The 17,057-nt window shown below is 44.6% G+C and overlaps 1 protein-coding gene across 10 annotated transcripts in view; it reads right to left on the reverse strand.

The window, feature by feature from the left end:
- LOC139267156 (serine-rich adhesin for platelets-like) overlaps positions 1–16,255 on the reverse strand; it is a 42,106-nt gene extending 25,851 nt beyond the window's left edge. For 6 of the 10 annotated variants that reach the window (XR_011593839.1, XM_070885031.1, XM_070885026.1 and 3 more), the window contains exon 1: positions 3,396–3,481. The gene's annotated coding sequence lies outside the window, so the exon portion shown is untranslated. Of the gene's footprint in view, positions 1–2,976; positions 3,482–16,202 lie in introns of those variants that run through there. The other 4 variants (XM_070885030.1, XM_070885027.1, XM_070885032.1 and 1 more) reach the window with 3 other exon arrangements.
- Between the last annotated feature and the right edge of the window lie 802 nt (positions 16,256–17,057).

Genomic DNA, 17,057 nt, shown 5'->3' on the forward strand with positions numbered 1-17,057 from the left:
TGCAACTATTAATGTGTCTCTTAATGTTTGAGGGCTGCAATGATCTGTCAAGAATTAGAAGGTGCTTGCTTTTTTCAGCAAGGATACTTACTTATCCCTGTTAGAACATATGAAGCTTTATCAGGGCTGGATGGAATTTTCCCTTTATCCCTCTTGCTCAAGACTCAGCAGTAGCGATGTTGATTCATAAAAAAATATTATTGGAAGTTGCCACGACTACTATAGATGAGCAGGGTCATTAGAATCTGGTCCTAACCCAATTAGTTGGAAGGTTTTTATCCATGTTTTTAATTTATGGTTCAAACACTGACTTGTCATCTTTTATTTTGATGTTTCTTATTCTGGCTCCGTGGTTATGTCCCACTACTATTGGAGGGGGTAAATTCAAACGAGTCCTCAATCCCCAAGTGGGCAAGCTTCCTTCCAGTTCAGCTCTTTTTTCAGGTATGACTTTGAATTGTAAGTATTTATTGTTGGTGGGTAAATGATTCAAATGTAAGCGGTCATTCCCAGATTACATTTTCTGCTCCAATCCCTATAAGTCTTATTCTAGGATTAATGACAAGAAACTTAATTGGACCAGCCACATAAATACTGTGGCTACAAGAACAGGTCAGAGGCTGGGTATTTTACAACAAATGACTCACCACCCGACTCCCCAAAACCTTTCCACCATCTACAAGGCACAAGTCAGGAGTGCCATGGAATACTCTCCACTTGCCTGGATGAGTGCAGCTCCAACAACATTCAAGAAGCTCGACCCCACACCATCCGGGACAAAGTAACCCACTTGATTGGCACCCCATCCATTGCCTTAAACATTCACTCCCTCCATTACTGGTGCACCATGTCTGCAGTGTATACCATCTACAAGATGCACTGCAGTTACTCGCCAAGGCTTCTTCGACAGCACCTCCCATACCCACAACATCTACCACCTAGGACAAGGGCAGCAGGCGCATGGGAACACCATCACCTCCGAGTTCCAAGACACCATCCTGACTTGGAAATATATCGCTGTTCCTTCATCATCGCTGGATCAAAATCCTGGAACTCCCTCCGAACAGCACTGTGGGAGTACCTTCACCACATAGACTGAAGCTGTTCAAGAAGGTGGCACATCACCACCTTCTCAAGGGCAATTAGGGATGGGCAATAAATGCTGGCATTGCCAGCGACTCCCACATCCCATGAATGAATAGTAAAAAAAAATTGTTTCTCATCCCTGAAAATATTGAGTTCTTCTGTCCAATTCCATTGAATTGGACTGTCAGTCCATGCTCTGTTTGTTCTTTTGCTGGTTTTCCACGGAGATCAAGCAGATGGTGCTTCAGTCTCTCTCTTCTGGAAGATCCACAATTTCTCTCTGGATCCTTTAGTAGGTTTTATGGAACACAATAATACAATAGGTATTTTGCCATTCTTGATGTGGGAAATAGCCAAAGCTGCATTGTCTGGCAATGTTATTTCGACAACTATTTTAAGTTGCACCTGTAAATCAAGTGCCCCCTGATTAAAGGCGGCCACTAAAACCAACACATTGAACAAATTAAACTTTTGAAGGTAATCTTAAATCAAATTAAAATTTGGTTGCCGGGGATGATGATGCACTCCAGTCCCTCCGGTGCCCACCACGAGCATACCGGTGGATGTTATTTCCACAGCTCCAATAATAAGGCTGCTGCTTCTCAGCAACTGAAAAATTAGATTTGTATGTGAATTGGAGTGGGTGACATGTCATTTGCCCTCAGGAGATTAACCATTAATTTATTCTGACCTCATTCAAAATCCAGGATTGTTCCTAAGGCTATTTACAGTAGAGATCACAGTAACCTATCTATTTCCCCTCAGTATATCTGGATAGCGACTGAATGCAAAAGTGACTATGGTGGAATTGCTTCAGGGCATCTGGAATTGGCCCGTATTTAAAACATTGCATCATATTGCTAGTTCTGGCTCAATTTCTGACATTTCTGAGAAGCATCAACCTCCTTGAAAAAAACTGTGAAAAGCCCTGAGGGTAAGTGACAAGTCAAGCACTATAGATCCATCTCCCTTCTTAACTGTGATTCAGTTAACTAAAATTCCAGCTAACCACCTGATTAGGTTGGTCCCAAATTGGCCCACCCTTGATACGTGGGCTTTATCTGTTACACATTGGTATTATAAAGGCTGATGGTTTTTTTAAATTTCTTTTGCAAGCTTCAGCATGTCTTCTCCCTTGGCACTGAGAAGGCTTTCGACCAAGTAAAGTGCTTTTTCCCCCTTATGAATGGTGCTGCAGCTTTTCCTCGGTGGATCTCTTAAATGTTTTCTCAGTTTTGATCTCTGGTAGTCAGTAATGAGACTGCATGATTCTTTTCTGACTTGTTCAGGGGACTCATCTGGGAGGGGGGAACTGGTCCGTGCGTCAAATCCTTAACTACACGTAAAGAAAGAAAATAACAATTTGCATTTATATAGCACCTTTCACTACCACCGGATATCCAAAGTGCTTTTCAGCCAATCTTAGAATAAGGGCCCCCCCCCCTCATTTAAAACAAAGATAAGGAGAAATTTCTTCTCAAGGTTGTAAATCTGTGGAATTCTATGCCTCAAGAGAGCTGTGGAAGCTGGGACAGTGAATAAATTTAAGACAGAGATAGACAGTTTCTTAACCGATAAGGGAATAAGGGGTTATGGGGAGTGGGCAGGGAAGTGGAGCTGAGTCCATGATCGGATCAGCCATGATTGTATTAAATGGAGGAGCAGGCTCGAGGGGCCGAATGGCCTACTCCTGCTTCTTATGTTCTGCAAGTACTTTTTGAAGTATAGTCACTGTCTTAATGTAGGAAACACGGCAGCGAGCTCAAATGTGACAATGTCCAGATAACCTGTTTCAATGATGTTGGTTGAGAGATAAATATTGGCCCAGGACACTGCGGATAACTCCCTTTTTCTTCTTTGGAATAGTGCCATGGGATCTTTTATGCTCACCCGTCGCAAAGTCGGCTCCTCTAACAGTGGAGCACTCCCTCAGCACTGCACTGGAATTTCAGCCTACATTATAGGCTCAAGTCTCTGGAGTGGGGCTTGAACCCACAACCTTCAGACTCAGAGGCGAGGGCACTACCCACTGAGCCACTAGCTGGCACACTACATAGCGCCCAGTGTTCATGGTAGTGAGGAAAATGTGCCCCTTTGTGTCTCCTCCTGCTGTTGCTGTTGTCTGGCGAGAGAAACATCTTTCCACATGTCTTCCTGCAATCACAAAAAAAACTCGATTTCCTTCCAATTGGAATAATCTGCACGTTTCCAGGGGGCCTGGCCGGTCACCAGACGCTGCCCCCCCACCTTGTTTGTCTCTTCACCGTCACCAAGCCGCAACTACCGCGGAAGGCAGTACCTGCACTTACCCGGGTGACGCTGCTCGCTCGCTCGCTCCCTCCCTCGCGGGCCGGGGCCGGACTCCTCCGTCTCTGCGCGCCCCACACTGCAGCGGCCGTTTGAAATCTGGCGCCTCCCCCGCGCGCTACACGCGCCCTCGCTTCTCAACTGCTTCTGGCTTGGCGCGCGCGCCCCGTCCCGCCTGAGCGGAGGGAAGACTGCGGGGAAAGGCAGCTGCGCGTGCGGAACTATTGCGGGAGGGCTATTTGCAAATTAGCTCTTGGCCTGTTTTGCAAAGTTTCATGTCTTCATACACACATCCACCCATGCATGCATGCATATCTATATGTGGAATTTATCCTGTGTTAATGGTAATATTAATGTTAATGGTAACTGCTAACACTGGATAAATTCCAGTTGTGAGGTTTACAGTTGCAAGCCTTTACCCAGGCTGTCACCTCATGCCTCCCACCCCCACTCTCACTCAACAAGAACCAGAAAAGTTGATAAAAGCAGTAGGCTGAAGCTACAGCATCCCTCACATGGGTCTGTCACATCCCAGAGTTGAACTGTGCCAAGCCAACTTGCATTATTTTATCTTAGTTTATCCTATCTTATTCACTGTCTTTCTCTTGGTCTTCATTAGAAACATTCTCACATACGTATGAAATGGGCTAGTGCGCCTTCCCTGGCCTCTTCTTGTGGAGAAAAATGTGTCTTTATATATAATCCCTTTCCCCTGATCTCCTGATTACAGCAAACTGATGAAGATTAAGCTGGAAATGCTATATTGCCCTTGGGATTAGGCTGGATAGCTCTTTGTCGGCTGGCACTGACACAATGGGCCAATTGGCCTGTGCTGTAAATGTATATGATCTTTGCAGATCCTGGTTCTACATCCTAGAGTTGAGTTGTGTCTTGTCAATCTCATTCCCCACAGGAGAGATTATCTGTCACTCTGATCCAATGAGTTTCAACTTGATTGATTCACTGTTGGGAGGAGACACCTTCTGAGTTCACACGATCCCCTTCTTCAGTCATGGCCAATCTCTGGCCTCTGGAAAAATGTCTACTAACAGATTTTAAAGCATCAAATGGAAAACATTTCTCAACCAATCTGAACCAATGATACTTCTATCCTTGAACATCTACAACACATTCTTAATTAGAATCATCCATGGTGCTATAGCAGCTATTACAGACTTATGTCACCCGGCTCCAAAGGACTTTCTTGATGAACAACCCCATCATTTCTCATTTTATATTTCTGTCCACATTTGGGCGAAAGAAGCAGGGGCTAAGCTGGTTCTTTGGGGTCAAAGTAGCTCCAAGATGACGCGCCTGACAGTGAAAGTTCAGAATTGAGTCAACTTTCTGTGGCAAACTCTAATGTGATACCTAAATCTGGCAGATCCCTCAGTACTTCAAGGCACTGGTGATGACTGACCAGCCAGTCGTTCTTACAAATGACTTGCTCGTCAATTAGCCAGGTTACTGCACAAGATAAAAGTTCGCGGGGTTGGGGGTAATATATTAGCATGGATAGAGGATTGGCTAACTAACAGAAAACAGAGAGTCGGGATAAATAGTTCATTCTCTGGTTGGCAACCAGTGACTAGTGGGGTGGTGCAGGGAACAGTGCTGGGACCGCAACTATTCACAATCTATATTAACGACTTGGAAGAAGGGACTGAGTGTAAAGTAGCCAAGTTTGCTGACGATACAAAGATGGGAGGAAAATAATGTGTGAGGAGGACACAAAAAATCCGCAAAAGGACATAGACAGGCTAAGTGAATGGGCAAAAATTTGGCAGATGGAGTATAATGTTGGAAAGTGTGAGGTAATGCACTTTGGCAGAAAAAAAAATTAAAGAACAAGTTATTATTTAAATGGAGAAAGATTGCAAAGTACTGCAGTAAAGCGGGACCTGGGGGTACTTGTGCATGAGACACAAAAGGATAGTATGCAGATACAGCAAGTGATCAAGAAGGCCAATGGTATCTTGGCCTTTATTGCAAAGGGGATGGAGTATAAAAGCAGGGAAGTCTTACTACAGCTATATAAGGTATTGGTGTGGCCACACCTGGAATACTGCGTGCAGTTTTGGTTTCCATATTTACGAAAGGATATACTTGCTTTGGAGGCAATTCAGAGAAGGTTCACTCGGTTGATTCCGGGGATGAGAGGGTTGACTTATGAGGAAAGGTTGAGTAGGTTGGGCCTCTATTGGAATTCAGAAAAATGAGAGGTGATCTTATCGAAACGTTTAAGATTATGAGGGGGCTTGACAAGGTGGATGCAGAGAGGATGTTTCCACTGATGGGGGGAGACTAAAACTAGAGGGCACGATCTTAGAATAAGGGGTCGTCCATTTAAAACAGAGATGAGGAGAAATTTCTTCTCTCAGAGGGTTGTAAATCTGTAGAATTCGATGTCTCAGAGAGCTTTGGAAGCTGGGACATTGAATAAATTTAAGACAGAAATAGACAGTTTCTTAAACGATAAGGGGATAAGGGGTTATGGGGAGTGGGCGGGGAAGTGGAGCTGAGTCCATGATCGGATCAGCCATGATCTTATTGAATGGCGGAGCAGGCTCGAGGGGCCGTATGGCCTACTCCTATTCCTATTTCTTATGTTCTTATTGTCATGTATCTCACACTACTGTACATAACTGTATCTTACCATGCTATACATGGCTGTAACTAGAGATGACCTGTAACCACAAGCTTACCTTACCAGCAGGGGTGCACTTGCAGGAGACACTGGATACCTGTCCCAGACAGGTATATAAGGACAGGTCTCAGGCAAGTGTGGCATTCGAGAGCTGTGTAATAAAGGTGCAGGTCCTGAGTGACCTTGACTTCAGTATATGCCTCATGTGAATCTGTACTGCAGGGACAGGACTTTACAGTGGCGACGAGTTACGGGATTACAGATTCCACAGAATGGCGACCAACGGCTCAGATGAAAAATACAATGCTGGCGATAATTGGGAGGACTTTATAGAAAGGCTCCAGCAAAGCTTTGTAACCAATGACTGGTTAGGCGACGATAAGGCAGACAAGAGAAGAGCCCATCTCTTGACCAGCTGTGGCTCGAAAACATAAGCCTTAATGAAGGACCTGCTGGCACCCGAGAAACCAGCAAGCAAGTCGTTTGAAGAGTTGAGCACACTGGTAAGAGACCACCTGAAGCCAGCGAGCAGCCTACACATGGCCAGACATAGGTTCTACAACTACAGACGCTGTGTGGGCCAGAGCATACCCGACTTCGTGGCGGAACTTCGGAGGTTGGCTAGCTTATGTGAGTTCTCCGATGAACTAAGGAGAGAAGTACTGAGAGACTTTTTTATTGAGGAATAGGCCACGCAGGCATATTCCGAAAGCTCATAGAGACCAAGAACTTGACCCTAGAGGCAGCAGCACTGGTTGCACAGACATTCTTAGCAGGAGAAGAAGAAACGAGGTTGATCTACACTGCGGGCACGACAACTAACGAAATATCGGAACAAGGGGTTCACAGCGTGAAACAAGCCGCTACCCCCACACACAGACAAAGGCAGGAGAGCAGGCCCTCAACAGCAGGCAGTGGCGCCAGAAGCCATCAAGGGCCACATGAACGGCCGTTCACACCTCATCAACCCACAATGCGAGCAATCAACTACAAACTGAGAGAAGCTCAAGTGATCAGCCAGACGCAGCTCATCCTTTGGAAACAATGGAAGCGGTCTGTGCTGGAGATGTGGGGGAAGGCACTCATCAAGGGAGTGTCGATTTCAGCATGCTGTTTGCAGAAACTGCGACTATACAGGGCATCTGGCCTGCATGTGCAGAAAAACGGCAGCTCGGCTGGTATACGAATAGGAAGGGTCAGAACGCGGCCCAGAAGACGGTGGGGACAGTACCCGGGACACCGAGATACAGCGGGTCAACACGATCAATGGCCACTGCTCTTACAACAAGACGCCTCCAATAATGATGAAGGTCCTACTCAACATGGAGCTGGATACGGGAGCGAGTCAATCTCTCATGAGCGCTCAACAATTTGAACAGCTGTGGCTGCACAAAAGAGACAGACCAAAACTCACAAGGGTCGACACCAAACTAAGGACCTATACCAAAGAAATCGTATCAGTCCTTGGCAGCGCCATGCTCTCAGTCACACACAAAGGGACAGTGAACCGACTTCCCCTGTGGATTGTCCCCGGAGATCTCCCAGCACTGCTGGGGAGAAGCTGGCTGGCAAAACTAAACTGGAAATGGGATGATGTTCACGCCATGTCGTCAGAGGAATGGACCTCCTGCTCAACAGTTCTAAGTCGATTTGAATATCTCTTTCAGCCAGGTGTGGGCACCTTCAAAGGGGCTAAAGTCATCGAGGCCTTTTCATGTACAATCGATGCCCATTCGGCATCAGGTCGGCAGCTGCCATATTCCAGTGCAACATGGAGAGTCTGCTTAAGTCCATCCCGGGGACGGTTGTATTTCAAGATGACATACTTATCACGGGCAGGGACACCGACTCCCATCTCTGCAATTTGGAGGAAGTACTAAAGCAGTTGGATCGGGTAGGCCTAAGAGTTAAGAAATCCAAATGGCTGTTTCTCGCGCCCGAGGTTGAATTTTTGGGCAGAAGGATTGCCGCTGATGGAATCCGCCCAACAGAGTCCAAAACCGAAGCAATTCGCCTGGCACCCAGGCCCCGGAATGTCTCAGAACTGCGCGCCTTTCTCGGGCTACTCAATTACTTTGGGAACTTTATGCAGAACACAAAGCATGCTGCTGGAGCATCTCCACGTGCTACTCATAAAGGGGTGCGATTGGTTTTGCGGAACGCCCAGGAACACGCCTTCAATAAGACACGTGACCTTCTGTGTTCCAACAGTGTTTTGGCTTTCTTTGATCCAGGTAAAAAGAGAGTTCTTACATATGGTGCGTTTTACAACATGTCAATAGTGCGGGTAAATTACAACCCATAGCTTATGCCTCCAGGTCACTTTCGCGGGTGGAGCGCGGGTACGGAATGGTGGAGAAGGAGGCGTTCGCATGCGTGTACGGTGTCAAAAAGATGCACCAATACCTTTTCGGGGCCAAATTCGCGTTAGAAACCGACCACAAGCCCCTCACGTACCTACTATCCGAGAGCAAGGCAATGAACGCCAACGCCTCGGCGCGCATTCAACGGTGGGCACTCATGCTGGCGTCTTACGATTACACCATAAGGCACAGACCAGGCACAGATAACTGTGCCGACGTGCTTAGCAGACTACCCCTGGCGACCACGGAAGGGTCTGACAAACAGGACTGTGAGATAGTCATGGCAATCAATGCCTTTGAGTCCACAGGTTCGCCCATGACGGCTCACCAAATCAGAGCCTGGACGACCAGCGACCCCACGTTATCCCTCGTAAAAAGATGTGTCCTAACTGGTGACTGGGCAGAGGCTCGCGATGCCTGCCTTGAGGAGATCAAACCTTTCCATAGGCGCATGCATAAGCTGTCACTACAAGCAGACTGCCTGATGTGGGGCAGCCGAGTAGTTATGCCTCTGCGAGTCTGAGAGGCATTTGTCCGGGAGCTCCACCGCAAGCACCCGGGGATCATTCTCATGAAGGCCATAGCCAGATCCCACGTCTGGTGGCATGGCATTGACGCAGACTTGGAGCTCTGCGTCCGAAGGTGCACCATTTGTGCCCAACTCAGTAATGCCCCCAGGGAGGCCCCCCTGAGCCCCTGGCCCTGGCCCACCAAACCGTGGTTGCGGGTGCACGTAGGCTATGCAGGCCCATTCATGGGAAAAATGTTCCTCGTAGTTGTAGATGCATTTTCTAAGTGGATCGAATGAACCGTTTTAAACTCGAGCACCACCTCCACCACTGTGGAGAGCCTTGGAACCATGTTCACAACGCACGGCATTCCTGACATATTGGTCAGTGATAATGGTCCGTGCTTCACCAGTGCAGAATGCCAAGATTTTATGAGTGACCATGGCATAAATCACGTTAAGACGGCGCCGTTCAAGCCGGCCTCCAATGGCCAGGTGGAGCGAGCAGTGCAGATCATTAAATAAGGCATGCTCAAAATCCAAGGTCCCACGCTGCAGGACCGCCTGTCGCGACTGCTGCTGGCATACAGATCTCGTCCGCATTCATTGACTGGAGTTCCCCCGCGCAACTATTGATGAAACGGACCTTAAAGACAAGGCTCTCATTAATCCTCCCAGACATACATGAAATCGTTGAGGCAAAGTGCCGTAAGCTAACTGAGTACCATGACCGAAATTCGAGGGAGAAGTGGAATGAGATAGGGGACAAAGTGTTTGTGCTAAACTATGGCAGGGGTCCCAAATGGCTTGCAGGGACAGTAACAGGCAAGGAAGGAAACAGGCTACTAGTGATACAAATGGACAATGGCCAAACCTGCCGGAGGCATGTAGACCAAGTCAAAAGTAGATTTACCAACAACACTGCTGAACCAGAAGCAGACTACAATGTGGAACTCACACCACACCTGGTGGACAGACAGAGGGAACAACCTGAGGAAAGGGCAATCCCAACAGACAGCCCAGGCGAGACACCACCAATCACACCGAAAGAAAAACAGGCACCAAGGCAAACAACTGAACCACAACTAAGACGCTCCACGTGAGAACGTAGACCACCTGAGAGACTGAACCTATAAAGACAATAAGACCTTGGGGGAAGGGTGATCTCATGTATCTCACACTACTGTACATAACTGTATCTTACCATGCTATACATGACTGTAACTAGAGATGACCTGTAACCACAAGTTTACCTTACCGCCAGGGGTATACTAGCAGGAGACACTGGATACCTGTCCCTGACAGGTATATGAGGACAGGTCTCAGGCAAGTGTGGCATTCGAGAGCTGTGTATTAAAGGTGCAGGTCCTGAGTGACCTTGACTTCAGTATGTGCCTCGTGTGAATCTGTACTGCAGGGACAGGACTTTACACTTATGTTCTTATGTTCTTAGGCAGTCCCCCGGAGTCGAGGATGACTTGCTTACACACTAAAATGAGTTCTGATGAGACCAATGCAGGATCTACAGTTTCTGTCACAGATGGGGCAGGTGGTGGTCGGAGGGACGGGTGGGTGGGGTGCTTGGTTTGTCGTATGCTCCTTCCGCTGTTTGTGCTTGGCCTCTGCGTGCTCCCGGCCAAGAGACTCAAAGTGTCCGGCGCCCTCTCAGATGATTCTCCTCCACTTTGAGCAGTCTTGGGCCAGGGATAACCAAGAGTTGATGGAAATGTTAAATTTTTTCAAGGAGGCTTTGAGGGTGTCCTTGAAGCGTTTTCTCTGCCCTCCCGGGACTCGCTTGCCATGGCAGAGCTTGGAGTAGAGTGCTTATTTCGGGAGTCTAGCATTGGGCATGCAGAAAATGTGACCCGTCCATTGGAGCTGATCGAGTATGGTCATTGCTTCTATGCTGAGGATGTTGGCCTGAGAGACAACGCTGACGTCAGTGCGCCTAACCTGCCAATGGATTTGCAAGATTTTGCGGAGGCAGCATTGGTTGTACTTCTCCAGTGCTTTGAGGTACCTACTGTACATAGCCCATGTCTCTGAAGCATATAGGAGGGCGGGCATCAGCACTACTACTCTGTAGACCATGAGCTTGGTGCCGGGTTTGAGATCCCAGTCTTTGAACACTCATTTCCTCAGGTGATCGAAGGCTGCACTAGAAAACTGAAGGCAATGTTGGACTTTTTCATCGATGTCTGTCCTTGCTGACAATAGGCTCTCTAGGTATGGAAGGTAGTCCACATTGTCCAAGGTCTCGTCATGGATCTTGACAATCGGGTTGGCTGTGTGATGGGGGACTCTCATATGCTTTGGTGAAGGTGTCAGCAATGGTTTGAAGTTCGGCCTCTGAGTGTGCACAAATGTTCAGTCAACGCCTCACAGCCAACCGGAGCGACTTCCAATGAAGCGGAACCTCAGAGTGCCCATAGTGCATGATTTGCCCTCAAGTCCACCATAATTAGCACCTGTGTAGAGACTTTTGGTTACTCTAGCAGAAAACATCAAGAATGGTTCGATGAGAACGACCAGGAGATCCAGGAGCTAATAAACCGCAAACGCAAGGCATTCTTGAATTGGAAACAACATCGCAATTCGAGAGAATGAAACAAGATCTACAGACAACTGAAGGCCGAGGTCCAACAAAAAAACCGTGACCTAAAGAACAGATGGTGGGTGGAAAAATGCAGGAGAGCCAGCAACTAGCTGACAATCACCACGTGCATGGATTTTTTTAGTGCGGTTAAGACCACCTGCGGCCTAAGCAATCAAGGTCCTATCTCACTGAGAGCTAAGAACGGAGGGGTGCTCATCAAGGACAGAGAGGCAGTCAGTGCCCGCTGGAAGGACACTTCGAAGATCTCCTTAACCAAGACTCTGTCTTTGACGTGAGTGTCCTTGACTCCATCCCGCAGCATGCTATTCTCTACCACCTTGGCATAATCCCAGCCCGGCATGAGGTTGAAAAGGCCATCTGACAACTGAAAAACAACAAGGCCTCAGGAGCTGATGGATTCCCCGCCGAAGTACTAAAGCATGGCGAATAAGTACTCTTAGCACAAATCCATGATCTCGTCTTTCTTATCTGAAAGGAGGAGAGCGGGCTGGTGGATCTCAGAGACGCCGTAATCATGACCATCTTCAAGAAAGGTGACAAGTCCGATTGCGGTAATTACAGAGCAGTTTCCCTGCTGTCTGCCACAGGGTAAATTATCACAAGAATCCTCCTCAATCGTCTTCTCCCAGTGGCTGAAGAGCTGTCCCCCAAAATCGCATTGCGGATTCCGCCCACTAAGGGGCACAACGGACATGATCTTCACTGCGCATCAAATTCAAGAAAAATGTAGGGAGCAGCATCAACCTCTATGCATGACCTTCTTTGATGTCACAAAGGCCTTCGACTCTGTCAACCGTGAGGGATTATGGAGTGTCCTTCGCAAATTCAGCTATGCTCAAAAATTTGTCACCATCCTCTGCCTGCTTCACAATGATATGCAAGCCGTGATACTTACCAACGATTCCACCACAGACCCAATACAAGTGCAGACTGGTGTCAAGCAAGTCTGTGTCATCGCACCAATGCTTTTCTCAATCTTCCTCACTGCAATGCTTCATCTTATCTTTAACAAGCTACCCGTTGGAGTGGAGTTCATCTACAGGACAAACAGGAAACTGTTCAACCTCCGTCGCCTCCAGTCCAGATCCAAGGTTGTTCCAACCTCTGTCATTGAACTACAGAAGCAGACGACGCTTGCGTTTGAGCCTTATTTACTCTGACGTACATGCACGCCCTAATTTTCTGCCTAAGATAGTTTCATATTTTTCCTTTAATTTGAAGACCATTGCTTCTTTTATCTGTTATCCTATAACTTCACATTTTTACCTTAATCCATAGATAGCTATCCCTTTTAACCAACTGCCTCATAAATCAGATTTGGTACATAATACTCATTTTATTAATGTACTTAAGGCTTTAGCATAACATTTTGGCCATTCAGAAGCTTATTTCACTCCAGCAATTGTTTGTTTCAAACAGCCTGGAAAGCATTGTTAAATTGGTATCAAAACAACATCTAACCAGGTTCAATATATTCTCCATCATTATCTCCTTGCTGGTAGAAAAATAAATGACTTGGAAGAGATTACTTATTGTAATATCAAATTTGCTAATGATGCCAAGCTATGGGAATGAATAACATATGAGGGAAATAAATAGCATCCAAAGAGATCTGAACTAATAATTCAGATGGCCTAACAAACAGCAGGTGCTTGTTAGTGCAAGCAACTTGAAGGATATTGCATGCTTGATGAAGAAACATGAAACATACACATAATGAAGGGGTGTCCATTAGCAAAGTAGGAGAAGATTTGAGGGTAAATATTAATCATCGATTAAAATTTTCCAGACATTGCAATGGTATTAACAACAAATTTGATCAAATACTATATGTATATAGACTGTAAATCAAAATGGGTTATTTGAACATTGAATAAATCCCTGGTAAGGTCACCTTTGGAAAATTGGCACTTTTCGGCATTCCATCTTAAAAGGGACTCTGCTATGTTGGAGAGATATCAGAGAGTAGACAATGATATTTCTGGTACTTGAGGCTCTCAGCTATTCGGAAAGATTCAAAGAACCAAACTTTTTATTACTGGGAAAAAGAAGACTGGGGAGACTGGCGGAGAGATGTGGACCATTCCCAGCTGCATAAAATTGATGGGACACAGGGAATATAGATGCAAGTAGGCTGTTTGACAAAAGCTTGGAATTAATACAGCTCAAGCAAGGCTAAAGATTGAAGAAATCTTCCCTCATAGAGTAGTGGATATGTATAACATGATGATGTGTTGATTATAGTCTTATAAAAAATGATGCACAAATGTTGGCAACAGGATTGGATTTTAAAGGGATAGGTGCAGCCTGAGATGTTCAAATGGGAAGTACTGCTGTTCATGCTGCTGGGGCCAGAGAAGGATTGGAATGGCATGTGGAGGGTAGCAGGCCAAGGTTGACAGTTGAAATATAGGATGGATTAATAATATGGCATTTTGTTTGATCATTCGGGGTCAGAAAGGATTCTCACAGAACTTTTCCTCAAGAGAGGTAGAATCTAGAACAGGGTAGATTGTATATGGTTTGTGGAAGGAGAAAAATTGTTGAGCCAAATGGCCTATTCTTGGACCATACTTTGTGACACAATAGATAATGCTAATTCCTTTTTACAACTGTCAAGTTTTAAATTGGGCCATTTTAGCAACCTGGACATATTCCTTAACTGGAGAACTATTCATCCAATTTGATAAAATCTTTACTCTCAAACTTTTCCTATGTCAGTGATTGTCACCTCAGTAAATAATTCCTCTTAACTAATCATTGCTTTTTTCCTTGTAATGTAATATATCCAGCTCCTGCAGGAAGATTTTCAGCAAAAACCGCGGTGGATGAGATCTCCTGATTTACAAACTAGGAAATCCTACCACTACAGCACTCACTAGAGTACCTTGCTACAGAAGCTGAAGGGATAGGTGTAGCCTGAGATGTTCAAATTACAAGCAACCAAAGGGACACATTCCTCACCAATGAAATAGGCAGGCATGGGACATTTCTTTTTTTTTTAAATATGGTTTATTGTATATTTAGGTTTGACATATTCTAATACAATAAATAAATAATTCATTATTTATAATGGAGAAAACAAGTAAAATAGATCATTCTGTGATCCTGGAAAGAGAAATAGATACGTTATAAGAACATAAGAAATAGAAGCAGAAGTAGGCCATACAGCCCATCGAGCCTGCTCCGCCATTTAATAAGATCATGGCTGAACTTCTGCATAAACTTCACTTCCCCGTTCTATCCACATATTCCTTGATTCCCTTAGTGCCCAAAAATCTATCTTGAACTCATTGTCTGAGGATACATAGCCATCTGGAGCAGAGAATTCCAAAGATTCACAACCTCTGAGTGAAGAAATTTCTTCTCATCTCAGTCCTAAATGGCTGATCCCTTATCCTGAGACTATGACCCCTAGTTCTCGACTCTTCAACCAGGTGAAACAACCTCTCAGCATCTATCCTGTCAAGCCCTCTAAGAATGATACATTTCAATGAGATCATCTCATTCTTCTAAACTCCAGAGAATATAGGTCCATTCGACTTAATCTCTCCTCGGGACAACCCTCTCATCCCAGGAATCAATCTAGTGAATGTTCGTTGTATCTCCTCTAAGGCAAGTACATCCTTTTTTTTAGATAAGGAGACCAAAACTGTACACAAATCAATAATATAAGCAGATGCAGAGACAATTTCTCTTTTTGTTTCCTACATTACAACAGTGATTACATTTCAAAAGTACTTCATTGGCTGTAAAATGCTTTGAGACATCTGGTGGCCTTACATAAATCTAAGTCTTTCTTTCTTTCTTGATCAGAATTGTAATTACAAACTGTCCAGCTAACATGAAGATCTGGGATTGGAATTGGAGAAATTCTTTACATTATGAATGTGACATGGCAATATATCAAAGAACAAGATGTGTCTCATAAGTCTCTTAAGACAATAGACCCAATACATAAATCACTTTCAACCTGAGGTTTTCTTTTCTACTTAATTCTCCAATTAAATTTTACAGATATGTGTTAACAGGAATTTAATTCAATCAGTGCACTAACTTAATTTGTCTTGTTTCAGATCTCTGTTCCCTATTAAATTTTAAGGTTATCTCCAAAATAACAGTTGCTCTTCAAGTTTCATCTCCTTTCTGAAAAGCCATGCCATGTCTCTCTTTAGCTTTCTTCTTTCATGCTTTCCCTCACACTCAATAATTATTACTACAGAAAAGACAAAAAATCAATAACTCTTTGTCCCTTTATTATAGGATCTACTTTAGTTTCAATACCAATAGTTTCAATACCAATCTTAATTGCTTCATCGTGTAAATCTACACTGATCACAACCCTTCAATAAAACCTTACATCAAAAATATAAAAAGCTCTGATATCACCATCTGCATCTTGCTTCCTGCCACTGTATTGGCATATTTGCCAGCTGCTACAATTTATAAAAATATTTTTTTCTAACATCATCTACATGGATATGGCAAGTGAATGCTTTCTTCATCGTGTTTTTAAAATGTTATTAATCCTTCCCCAATACATCTCTGTCTTCTTTCTCAGTTCTCATTTTACTTCATGTAACATTTGCCATTCATTTCTTTCTTTATTCTTAATAGAGTTTGATTCCGTGTAATTTAGCTATTAATTTAAAATGGCAGTATAATTATACATACCTCCTCTGTTCCACAGCAATTAATCACAGTTCATTTCGTTCTCAATGTTGACCTCTAAAAAATGATGGCTTGCTCCTTTTTCAAAGGTTAAAAATTGTAAGGGTGTCAAAATAAAATAAAAAATTAGCTTATAATCTGCTGCACATGCACCACATTTATGCAATTTTTATGTCATGCAAATCTAGCAATCCAAATTAGAACTGGTACAGTTCATGTTTTGCCATCTACAATTAATGTTTTCACTGTACAATGGCCTGTTGTAATGAAAGTACCGACTGGGATCAACTAAGATGGAGCCACATGTATGAATTTCTGGAAAGCAAATTAGCATGCAACCATAAATAATGAAGTTGGGGTCCAGGGCCTTCCACCCTTCCTCCTGGGTAGAACTGCAAATTGTGTGGCCGACTCTGGTTGGACATACACCTGGAGATTTCATTGCATGACCTCCTGCCTCCAAACACCCTGCCCAGTCAAATAACATGTCCCCCCCCCCCCCCATCTCCAATATTTTTATAACTAATAAATGAAAATGTTAAAAGAAAATTTAAAACTCACAATTATTTTAATGTCCCTATGATTTTTCTGCTGGATTTCTCGCAGTGGTGCCCAAGATATGAATCATTAATTCCTCGGGACTCCCAGGAAACGCTGGAAGGCTGGTGGCAGAAAATTGGAAGGAAATATCGTACTCCACCACTCCCCTATCTACTTTCTTGTTGATCGGATTTCTCACCAGTGAACTGTCAGAATAAACACTAAAATCAGTGGTAATAGCTAACTTTTTCTAGACCCTCTAGAACATTCCCATCAACGAATAACAAAACCAATACAAGAGAAGTGTAATTGTTACCA

The sequence above is a fragment of the Pristiophorus japonicus genome, chromosome 7 (genome assembly GCF_044704955.1).
Source record: "Pristiophorus japonicus isolate sPriJap1 chromosome 7, sPriJap1.hap1, whole genome shotgun sequence".
Taxonomy (NCBI): domain Eukaryota; kingdom Metazoa; phylum Chordata; class Chondrichthyes; family Pristiophoridae; genus Pristiophorus; species Pristiophorus japonicus.